The 10271-nt window shown below is 37.1% G+C and overlaps 1 pseudogene; it reads left to right on the forward strand.

Annotated features, from left to right (window-relative positions):
• Positions 1-854: 854 nt before the first annotated feature.
• Positions 855-1686, forward strand: LOC117077182 (annotated as a pseudogene).
• Positions 1687-10271: the final 8585 nt, after the last annotated feature.

Consider the following 10271-nt stretch of genomic DNA (forward strand, 5'->3'; position numbering starts at 1 on the left):
TTAAAAATATAAAATAGTACAAGTTTTTTTGAACAATGGTGCAAACAAGTCATTTATCTTTCTATGTTGGATTGCTATGTCTGTGATAATTAAATTATTTAGATGTACTACACAATCTTTAAAAATGCAAAAAACAGTGACTCAAACTTAGTTATCATAAGAATCTACCACAAACTTTGTTCAACTGGTAAGGTCTTAGGGAAGGCACAGAAGTCTTCATTTTGAGATGCAATAGCACAAAGTCTTATTCTCTTATAATGAACTACAGAACAGTGAATAAATGTAATTGCTCTACTTGAACGGATGCTTTCTTTTGTTAAATAGCTTGGAGCTAACAAAATGTCATTTCTTCACATTCTGTAATTTGGTGCTTTCAGGAATTTAGATAGATCTTGACAAATACTATTAATAGGTGAAGTTTTACTACTGGTTCAGATTCTGTGCTATTACCTTCAGTATTTAATAACCATAACTTTGAGTGGTTTGAACTATACTTGTAGTTTAAATAGTAGAATTGTTTTATATAACTGATATATTAGTAGTTTGAAAAGGTCATATTCAACTGGGCGTGGTGGCTCACGCCTGTAATCTCAGCACTTTGGGAGGCTGAGGAGGGCGTATCACAATGTCAGAAGTTCAAGACCAGCCTGGCCAAGATGGTAAAACCCCGTCTCTACTAAAAATACAAAAAATTTAGCTGGGCGTGGTGGCATGCACCTGTAGTCCCAGCTACTCAGGAGGCTGAGGCAGTGGAACTGCTTGAACCCGAGAGGTGCAAGTTGCAGTGAGCCGGGATGGTGCCCCTGCACTCATATTCAGTCTTTCGGCCGGGCTTGTGGGCGGGACCCGTCGCCATGGGCCGCATGATCTGTGGACAGTGGAAGGGTGCCGGGTCTCGGTTCTCCGCCCAGGTGAAGCACCGCCAGGGCATCGCGCGCCTGCACGCCATGGACTTCCCCCAGCTGCTACAAGAGCACAGTGAAGGACGCTATCCACTACCCGGGCTACGGTGCGCCCCTAGCCAAGTGGTCTTTCGGGATTCGTACAGGTTTAAGAAGTGGAAGGAGCTGTTCATTGCCGCTGAGGGTATTCAAATTGACATGGGTCAATTTGTGTATTGCGGCAAGGAGGTCCAGCTCAACATTGGCAATGTAGACACCATGCCTGAGGGTACGACCGTGTGGGGCTTGAAGGCCAAGCCTCAAGACTGTGGCAAGCTGGCCTGGGCATCAGGGAACGATGCCTCCGTTATCTCCCACAACCCTGAGACCCAGAAGACCCATGAAGCTGCCCTCTGGCTCCAAGAAGATTATTTCCTCAGCCAACAGAGCTGCGGGTGGTGTAGTGGCCAGAGGTGGCCGAAATGACATAAGCCATCTTGAAGGCTGGCCGGGCCCACCACAAATATAAGGCAAAGAAAAACTGCTGGCCACGAGTACGGGGTGTGGCCATGAGCGTTGGAGCATCCTTTCAGAGGTGGCAAACACTAGCACATTGCCAAGCCCTCCACCATCCGCAGAGATGCCCCTGCTGGCCCCAAAGTGGGTCTCATTGCTGCCCGCCAGACTGGAAGTCTCCGGGGAGCTGAGGCTGTGCAGGAGAAAGAGAACTAGTGATGAAGGGCTCAATAAAGTTTGTCCTTCCGCCACCAATAAATAAATAAATAAATAAAAATAAAAGATAATATTCATTCCTAACTCTCTTAAATGTGTTTCCACAATTGAAAGAGATGTATTATGAGTTTTTTGTTAGATAAATATAAGATTATTGTAAAATAGTTAAGTGGTACATAAAAAGGTGAAGAAAAGATTATATATCACCTAAAATCCCACCAACCTGAGATCAAAAACATAAGCAATTTAGTAGCCATATGTTTGTGCATTTCTCTATCAATATAAATCTATACACACATATGTAGTTGTATGTGTATATAAACATACATATACATAATTTTATATTAAAAATCAATCATATTGTATATGTTATTTTACTTTGAATTTTTGTAAGTGCTGTCTTTTGTGGGACATTTGCTTGTCTCTCTTCTTTCCCTCTAGTCCCCCACTCTGCCTCTATATATTCCCAATATTACATCTCTCTCCGTCACTGTGTAACCAATTCATAATGTGGTGTTTATCTTTCTCATAAGCACATTTATCAATTTACCATTGTTTATTTTACAAAAGCATAATCATCTTACATGTAACTTTTTCACATCTTTCTTTTTTCCTATATATATGATATATATATCTCATTCATTATGTATTTATCTCATTCATTTTATATATATATATATTTTTTTTTCATTCATTCTTTGGAATCCCAACTCATCACTTAGTAGCATGACTTGGGACAAATTATTTTGTTTCTGAGTTTTTATCTGTAATATGGGGATAATTATTGTAACTATTTCCTTGGGTTGTTATTAAGCACAATATATTAGTCTGTATAAAATGCTTAGAACCACATCTTACTCAAAGTAAGCGCCATGGAAGCATTAGCTATTATTTATAATAGGTGCAGAATATTTTTTCATGGTATAGATGTAAAAAATATATTTAACCAGAAAGCCCCTAATTAAATAATGGATCTAAGTAATGATCATCAATGGATACTAAACTCTTTGGATGAACAGTGGCAGGTTGATTAGACAGACAAAACCTGAATTCATTCAATAATGTTAAAGAAAAAAGTGGTACAACTAGATACTATTTGCCTACAGAGGTGATAAAATAGGAAGTATTTAGCACCATCTATGAAATATCGTTATCCAAGAGTCACAGAATCTTATTTTTGCTTATAATCTCCTTATGTGTAAAAGCTAGCATTCTCCAAGCCTTGGCATTAGAAAGGACCTTTATCGCCTGTTTGGCTATTTCTGCTGGAGAAGGAGACAAGCATATTTTTCTAGGAACACTCATTTTCCTCCTGGAGATTTGTTGATCTCTGTAGGGCAAGCTCCCTTCAGGATTCACAGAATTTTTATCAGCACCTCGTAGTTCTCCATTACTGGTCTCTGAAGGCATCCCTAAGAGCAGAAGGGGAAAAGGTATTCCATTTCTCTCCATCTTTTCTCTAGACACCTGTGAACTGGTCCAACAGCTGCTTGGCTCAGGAAAGACAGTTTGTCATTGATTTGGACTGGAGGGAAATATTCAAGCCACCATCTTCATAAATGAAAGCCTTTACTATTGACTAGGTCCAGTCGCTCACATCTGTAATTTCAGCAGTTTGGGAAGTCGGGCAGGAGGATCACTTGAGGCCAGGAATTTGAGACCAGACTGGGCATCATAGCACGACTCCATCTCTACTAAAAATCAGAAAAATTAGCTGAGTGTGGTAGTGCATGCCTGTAGTCCCAGCTACAAAGGAGGCTGAGGCAAGAGGATCACTTAATCTCAGGAGTCTGAGGCTGCAGTGAGCTGTGATTGCACCACTGAACTCCAGCCTGGGCAACAGAGCAAGACACTGTCTCAAAACAAACCAACAAAAACCACTACAAATAACAACAACAACAAAAAAGACTTTACTATATATTTCAAAAAACAAAATGATTTTCATAAAGTACACAGATTTTAAGCAGAAAAAGGAAGGTAAAACTCAGATGAAATTACATCATTGAGTCATAAAGGAAAAGAGCTATCATCCCATTAGAGGAAACTCCCATTGACTGAAGAAGGACAAGATAATATTTTACACTTTGGGAACCTGAACAACTAAAAAGGAAAAGAGAAATAAATATAAGTAATTAAAAATTAAAAAGAGTGCAGAATCGCCATACTTTCAGTCTGTCTTTCTTCTATGGGAAGATTGTAACATTGTTGAGTATGCAGGTAAAAGAGAATGGAGTTGGCACCTGGAATTTTTCCTTCTGTGTCCTCCAAGGAGTGTGGCATTATATATGTACCTTGCCATGAAATAAATATCACCATAAGATAGGAAGTCAAACATAAATGCTGTGCAAATTCTAGCAGACCTGCTTTATGTCTGTTCATTTCTGGAGATGTCCAGATACAACTTGTATGGTATTTTTTTTCTTTTTTCTGAAAATCAGAACTATAATTTTAAAATGTATAATAACCAGTTGAGCAACAATGATACACTTTCCATAAGAACCATGTTTACCCTGTTTTAATAAGGTTGGTATGCATGGAGTGCAGGGCAGCAGAGCAGCCACAGGCAGAACACATGGGACTGCTATGAAGCAGGAAAAGTTTCCCTTAGGAAAGAACTATGCCTTTAACAGTGCGACCTAATAGAAGAGCTCCAGACATAAAAATTCAGCCTTCCCAAAGCATGAAGCTTTCATTCTTCTGCAACTGCCATGGTAAGAATAACTCCAGAGAGACTGTAAAGGAATAGTGCTGTTGTCATTATCATTCCTGTGTAAAGAAAAAAATATATATGTCTAAAGGTGTTTCTTTTTCCATTTTATCAAGGGTCTTTGTTTGGAAACTTTTAAATATGATCTTATGACTGCTTCTAAATAATACACCTGCTATAATATAGTAAATACTCAATTTGTGTTACTCAATTCAGCTCTACTTAAATTATTTTCTTATAAAAGTTCAGAAGATCATCTACTTATGACTTGATAGTACCTGCAGGATGCTATGACACATGTGTGAACCAATAGCAGTGCAGTAAAAGTTCATGAAACGATGGTTAATAAACTCGGCCCTGATGAGTACTCACATGTTAAGTGACATTTCGCCTACTATGTTGGGGATATAGTTGTTAGACTTTAGATCTGAAGAAATCTCCAGAGACTTTCAGGTTTATACCCTTCTCTTCAAGTATTTCAATACCATTCAAGACTGACAGTTGTTTGTTTTCTTCATAAAGATGTTGCAGGACAGAGATTCCATAATTTTCAAGATTTTTATCATTCCACTTACAAAGTTGCTTGCAGTTATCCCTCTAAAAATTTTATATTAATAATATTATTTCAAAACTGTAGGATTTTTATTTTCTGGAAGAACTGGGACATAAAATGAAGAAGCTGAATCCTTAAAAGAGTGAGTAGGATTAAAATTCCATCTTCTGATTGCCAACTCATTCTTTCCAGTATAATATGCTATCTCAAAAGTGAACAAAAATATCACAATAGTATTTTAAAATACCTTCATCCATTACTAGTCAGAGTGACTTTGTCTTTTAATTTTTATATCCTTACTTCTATCACCTTGTAGGCACAATATAAGAAAGGAATAAGAACCCATGTAAATGTAACACAATTTTTTTAAAAAGAAATACTGTAACTGGTTAATAAATTCTCACAAGTTAAGAGAAATTTAAGCCAGATCATTTTACTCATAGGTAAAATGAAGAAATTAAACTAGAGGATTTGTGAGATACTTTTCCATTAAAAGGTTTCAGAACATGTCTTGCCAAAATACACCGTTTTGGGGTATTATTTTGAGCTAAATGAAATTGAGGACCAACAAACACAGTTGTTAAATCAAGTTTAGCCTAAAGCTGCCTGCTTACCTATTTTAGGTTCAGCCTAAAGACCTGAGTACATAGGTAACTATAGCTTAAATGGAGGTGTAAACAGACTGTAATGTACTTTTGTGTCAATCATCAAGTTTTGACCAATCAACAGGGGCCAATTGTTCAAAACGTATTCAAATAAGGCAAACATCAAGTTGTAACCAATCTGGCTATTTCTGTACCTTACTTCTGCTTTCTGTACCTTGCTTTCCTTTTTCCCTCTAAAAATTTTCTTCCACCATGTGGCTGAACTGGAGTCTCTCTGAACCTACTTTGACTTGAAAGGCTTTCCGATTTGCAATGACTTTGCTCAGTTAAACTCTGTTAAATTTAATTTGTCTAAGGTTTTTCTTTTAACACAAGAAAAGCTCTTTACTTGCCCCTCAACTTACCGAAGTATAAATTTCACGTTTTGTAAAAACAAATTTAGTTTATAGAGCAAATTTTCATCAGTAAAGGAAATTTTCATTAGTAAATCTGTACCAGGAAGAGAGCTACTCATCAGTTGAGAGATTTTTATCTGCCTAACAGGCAATCTTCATTCACCCTATATTTCCTCCCTCCCCTCACCTTCCCATAATTTATCTCCCCACTTCCCTGTTTTAAAAGTCTCAGTTATGTAAACTTCCTTAAGTCTCATATTTCTGTAGGACCCCTGTGCATACATATATAATTAAAATTGCTTTTTCCTATTAATCTGTTTTATGCCAATTTAATCCAGAGACCAGCCACGAACTCAGAAGAATAGAAGGAACCAATTTTTTTTCTCCCTTGCAGCATTTTAACACTGCTTGAATCAATTCAATTTTGTTTTATGAAAGTTTTCCTTGTGCTTTTCACACTAATGTTATCACCATATTCACCATGAAAGCATGTAGGACTTTGGGGTGGAACTGGAAGGAAAAAAGATTAATTTTCTCTCTACCCTTTATTGTTCTTAATGAGGACAGACCTCTGTCATGAAAGACAGATTAATTATAGGAAAACAGTTTATTGATATGTATACCTCATATACCTCATATAGACATAGGAGATACTCAGAGAAATGAGTAAATCTCAGAAAGACAGTTTTGAAATCAGGCTTAAATACCATCTTTAGTTGGAACAGAGACTGGTTATGAGGAGGTGACCAGGAAAAGCACAGTAAACAATGGTAAGGTTTGTTATACAGATTTCAGTCCATGCCTTCTCCATTGATAACAGTCTCTCGTGACTTAGAGTCATCCTTCTCTTCCTGGAACTGAGAGGGAGACACCCTTACAAATGGAGATTTCCATTATAGAAGTAAATGTTTCTTACAAAAGGATAAATCCTATTCTTATGGCTGCTGTTTCTCAAAATAATCCTGATGCCAAAGAGGCACATTTTGGAGTGGCATATTCTGGTCCCTTAAAGTATGTACCTTTATATAAGAAAATTGACATAAATTTTACAATTTAATGGAGTACCATTCATAGAAAAAGTCTTTCTGAACCCAGCCTCTATTTCATTAACATTACGGATTTAAGGTTTGAAGTTATGGATTTAAGGTTTGAAGTTATGATCTTACCTTTTGTTTTCCAGTTCTTTTCTGAGTTCCTAAAGAATTTGTGAGAAACCAAAATTAATCCATCCATTAGAGATGAGTATGACAATCATCTGCAAATTACCATTTCGTTATATATGTTAAAGTTCTTCTCCCATCATCAGGAATACATTACAATTTCAAAGACATATTCTTTATAAACATAACTCAAAAATAAATGGGATTTGGAAAATGGATAAGAATTGGTCTTTGTAAAATACGAAGCTCTAAAGTTGCACATTCTTATGATAATCTACACTGAATCAATACTATTGTAGGTCTCTTGCATCTTGTAGCAAGATTTCTGTCTCCTAAACTTAAATCTAAGCGAAGATAGGATGGTACTTTATCCCTATGATAGGTACAAGGACAAAAATTAGAAATAAATGTAAAAATCATCACAACCTCCTTCAATTTTTCCACTCTACTCAAGCTTTCAACCTCATGTCACTGCATTAATGCCCCGGCTGCATACAGATGATATAATCTTATAATGTTGCGATAATAAGGTCTCCTGATTATAGTTTCTTCAACTTCCATTTCTGCCTGAAAATTTCTATCATCACAGATTCTACTTTCTGCATTGTACAGAAGCAGCAGCTAGGACTTGATAGACAAATGTGTCCAGTTGCATTATTTATCAGCTAAGCAACCTTGTGCAAGTTATTTAATCTCTCTGATCCTCAGTTTCATTAAAATGATAATAATAATACTTCCCCACAGGATGTTGGAAGGATTAGAGATACCTCTTTGTAGAGAAGTATACACTAAGTGTGCTTAGTACATTGGCTCTAGTTGGCATATCAAATGTGTCCAATACATCGTCATTGTCATCTCTGAGAAAGTGTCTTTCCTCACCAAAGGTAATTTCTCTTATCGTCTGCCATCAAATGTCCTCCACTCTTGCTCAGCTTTTAATCATTCACAACAGGCTCCTCCTGGGCTTACCAACATGTACAGATTTTTTTTTTTTTTTTTTGCTGTACAGTACTATGACTCTTGACAAATGTACAGTGTTATGAAACCACCACTGAAAAAATAAATACATAAAAATTCAATCACTACTACCCCAACCTGCCCAAAATTCTTCTGCGTCTTCCCTCATTCCTAGCTCCTGAAAATTGCTAATTTGTTTTCTGTTCCTATAGTTTTGCCTTTGGAAATGATACATATAAATGGAATCATACAGTACATAACCTTTAAAGCCTGACTTCTTTTATTTAATAAAAAGGATTTGAGACTCATCCATGTTGTCGCATGTATCGCATGTTGTTCTTTTTAGTAGTGTTCCACCAAACAGGATGGAATGTGTTTACTCATTCTCCAGTTGAAGGGCATTTGAGTTATTTCCAGTCCTTGGCATTTACAAATACACTAACGCTGAGTTTTAAACCACTTTTGTTGTTCGAATTATTTTTCAACTTTATCTTTAACTATTTGAGGTTTTCAGTTGCTGCTTCTATCCTTAAAAATCCAAGAATTCAGATTCTCTCTATATCTGTGCTTGCAAAGTGGCCATTTCTATTTCAGCTAACCTTCTTGTAAATATTTTTTCTGGACTCAGGCTATGTCTCTGAAAGCATGCCGCCACCATTCTATTTTGCAATGTTTTTTCTCCTAATACAAAAAGCTCATAAGATACATCATCATCCATCCACATCATTGAGAGCAACAGTTTACCAAAAGTTTTCTACTACGGAGAACAGAGAAACAGTCTGACCTTCAATATTTTCTTCCCCACTGCTTCCCAGCGTCCATTTTGCAATGCAAAACATTTTGTTTTTTTATTACAATATCCCCCACATTCTAGACACCAATTTTCACATTAGTTGGGTAATGCTGGGGTTGCAAAATCTAGTGTCCTACCACAATAAGCACATTTTATTTTATTTTATTTTATTTTTATTTTTATTTTTTTTGAGGCGGAGTCTCGCTCTGTCGCCCGGACTGGAGTGCAGTGGCCGGATGTCAGCTCACTGCAAGCTCCGCCTCCCGGGTTTATGCCATTCTCCTGCCTCAGCCTCCTGAGGAGCTGGGACTACAGGTGCCCACCACCGCGCCCGGCTAGTTTTTGTATTTTTTTTTTAGTAGAGACGAGGTTTCACCGTGTTAGCCAGGATGGTCTCGATCTCCTGACCTCGTGATCCGCCCGTCTCGGCCTCCCAAAGTGCTGGGATTACAGGCTTAAGTACATTTTATTTCTATGTGAAAGTGACAACTGCTACATATGTTTGTATCTCATTGGCCAAAACAAGTCCCAAGGCCACATCTAACTTCAAAGGTGGTGAGGAAATACAATCGTACTATGGCCCCAAAATAGAGAACTAAAAGTATACAATAGACAGCAATAATGACCACCGCAGGGTCTAATTTGTCCCTAAGCACTTAGCCAACTTTTCTAACACCATTTATTAAAGATTACTCCCGTTGCCCAGTTATTTTAAATGTCACCTTTACTATCTACCAAAATCTCATATGTAATGAATCTGTTACCAGTCTGTATTCTATTCCATTTAGTTTTTTGTTGCTTCCTGTAATTGTACCTCAAGTTTATCATTACCACAGCTGTACAAAATATTTTGATAATGGTAGTGCAAATCTTCCTTCACTAGTCTTCTATTTCAAAATTTGTGTCAGCTTGTCCCTGCATTTATTCTTTGTTAGGCTTATTCTATGTATTCTAAACACACAAGTAATATAGGAATAAAAATTATAAAACACACTTAAATAAAGCATAGATATCCCTCTTTAATCCCCTTTTTCATTTCCATTTTCCGGTTAAGAAGTGATCTTTGATCTATATTCTGTCAGTTCTTTTTTATATATGTGCATACATACTTTTGTACACTTAAAATGTATTGATGTCTTCATCTGTTTGGGTTGCTAAAACAAAACACCACAAGCTGAGTGGTTTATAAAAGCAGAAATTTCTTTCTCATAGTTCTGGAAGCTAAGAAGTCTAACATCAAAGCACCAACAGTTTCAGCAACTAGTGAGAGCCCATTCCCTGTTTCACAGATAAAAGGATGTCTTCTCACAGTGTTCCCACATGGTAGAAGAGGTAAGGGATTTGTATTAGTCCATTTTCACACTGCTAATAAAGACATACCCGAGACTGGGGAATTTACAAAAGAAAGAGGTTCATTGGACTTACAGTTCCACGTGGCTGAGGAGGCCTCACAATCATGGGAGAAGGTGAAAGGCACATCTCACTTGG

The sequence above is a fragment of the Trachypithecus francoisi genome, unplaced genomic scaffold (assembly GCF_009764315.1).
Source record: "Trachypithecus francoisi isolate TF-2019V2 unplaced genomic scaffold, Tfra_2.0 Lachesis_group0, whole genome shotgun sequence".
Classification (NCBI taxonomy): Eukaryota; Metazoa; Chordata; class Mammalia; order Primates; family Cercopithecidae; genus Trachypithecus; species Trachypithecus francoisi.